Source organism: Triticum urartu, chromosome 4, assembly GCF_003073215.2.
Source record: "Triticum urartu cultivar G1812 chromosome 4, Tu2.1, whole genome shotgun sequence".
NCBI classification, from domain to species: domain Eukaryota; kingdom Viridiplantae; phylum Streptophyta; class Magnoliopsida; order Poales; family Poaceae; genus Triticum; species Triticum urartu.
In genome coordinates, this window is record NC_053025.1 from 340,972,359 (window position 1) to 340,974,728 (window position 2,370).

Genomic DNA, 2,370 nt, shown 5'->3' on the forward strand with positions numbered 1-2,370 from the left:
AACTGATTGTGTTCGAGCTATGTTCGTGAGCTCGGTAGAGTATTTTGTGAACCCTTTTGACCCCAGTTCACTTTGGGTCTTTTGTTAAGCTTGTTGAGTAGCTCCATGCCATGTTCTTACTTGTCATGTTCAGGTTCTCTATCATGTTGTTTTGCTGCTCCGAAGAGGGCTTCGTGATCTGAAATTTCAGGCTAGTGTTAATTTCACTAAGTCTGGAATGTGTTTTGCATATTCATTTTTGCCATGCTTGTTTGAACCTCTTAATGGATGAATTTGCCTATGGCTCAGTGCTAGTGTTTTGTTAAGAATCTTGTGTAAATCACTGCCATGTAATTTGTTTTCATGTTTGGTGGCTGTAGCATGTTCGTTTTGTTTCATTTAGATGCCTACTTGCTGTAAATCGCAGACCGGTGTCATATCTTAAAACGCTTGCCATTTCCAAACCGTAGCTCCGATTCCAATGATCTTTATATCGTTTTCAAGCGATTTCGTCCCCTCTATCCAGTGGCACCCTTGGAATTCCATGTTGAGTCCAGGTTCATGCATTTCCTGTCATATCTTGTATTTTGCATCCCGCATCGCATCCCGCATAGCATATCATCATTTCATCATATTGCTTGGTCTTGCACGTGGTTGATTGTATCCTTGTTGCTTGTTTGTCTTGTTTGGGTAGAGCCGGGAGACGAGTTCGCTACCGAGGAGCCCGTTGAGTTTGCTTGTGAGGATCCAGTCAGCTTTGACAACTGTGCAGGCAAGATGATCATACCCTCGAAATCACTACTATCTTTGCTATGCTAGTTTGCTCGCTCTTTTGCTTTGCCACTGCTATGATGCCTACCACTTGCTTGTCAGCCTCCCAATTGCATGATTGAACCTCTAACCTACCATTGTCCTAGCAAACCGTTGATTGGCTATGTTACCGCTTTGCTCAGCCCCTCTTATAGCGTTGCTAGTTGCAGGTGAAGATTGGAGCCGTTCCTATTGGAACATCTTTTATTTGCTTGTTGGGATATCACTATATTGCTATGTTATCTTAATGCATCTATATACTTGGTAAAGGGTGGAAGGCTCGGCCTCTCGCCTAGTGTTTTGTTCCACTCTTACCGCCCTAGTTTCCGTCATATCGGTGTTATGTTCCCGGATTTTGCGTTCCTTACGCGGTTGGGTTATAATGGGAACCCCTTGATATTTCGCCTTGATTAAAGCTTTTCTAGCAATGCCCAACCTTGGTTTTACCATTTGCCGCCTACCCCTTTTCTTTCCCTTGGGTTCTGCAGACTCAAGGGTCATCTTATTTTAACCCCCCCCCCCGGGCCAGTGCTCCTCTGAGTGTTGGTCCACCTGTCAGCTACCGGTGGCCACCAGGGGCAACTCTGGGTTGGCCTACCCGTACCTAAGACAATCTGAGTGTGCCCAGAGAAAGAGATATGTGCAGCTCCTATCGGGATTTGTCGGCACATTCGGGCGGTGTTGCTGGTCTTGTTTTAACCTGTCGAAGTGTCTTGAGTTATCGAGATACCGAGTCTGATCGGAACGTCTTGGGAGGAGGTCTTTTCCTTCGTTGACCGTGAGAGCTTGTCATGGGCTAAGTTGGAACTCCCCTGCAGGGATTGAACTTTCGAAAGCCGTGCCCGCGGTTATGGGCAGATGGGAATTTGTTAATGTCCGGTTGTAGATAACTTGAACCTTAATTAATTAAAATGAATCAACCGAGTGTGTTGCCGTGATGGCCTCTTCTCGGCGGAGTCCGGGAAGTGGACACGGTGTTGGGGTAATGCTTGCGCAGGTTGTTCCTCTAGATTCTCGCTCGCGCCTTGCCTCCTCTTCTCGCTCTCTTTTGCGTATAAGTTAGCCACCACATATGCTAGTCGCTTGCTGCAGCTCCACATACTTGCCTTATCCTTCCTATAAGCTTAAATAGTTTTGATCGCGAGGGTGCGAGATTGCTGAGTCCCTGTGGCTCACAGATACTATAATTCCAGATGCAGGTCCAGGTGATTCCGCTCCAGGTGACGAGTACGAGCTCAAGTGGGAGTTCGACGAGGACTCTCAGCGTTATTATGTTTCCTTTCCCGATGATCAGTAGTGGTGCCTAGTTGGGGTTGTCGATTCAGGGCCTTGTCGCATGTTGGGTTCTTTTCTATTTTGGCGCCGTAGTCGGGCCATGAGTGTCTGTTTGATGGATGTTATTTATGTACTCTGATGTGACGTGGCGAGTGTAAGCCAACTATGTACCTCCCCTTTATATTATTTATGTACATGGGATGTGTGATGATTTCCTAACTTGCGACATTGCTTTCAATGCGGTTATGTCTCTAAGTCGTGCCTCGACACGTGGGAGCTATAGCCGCATCGAGGGCGTTATACATA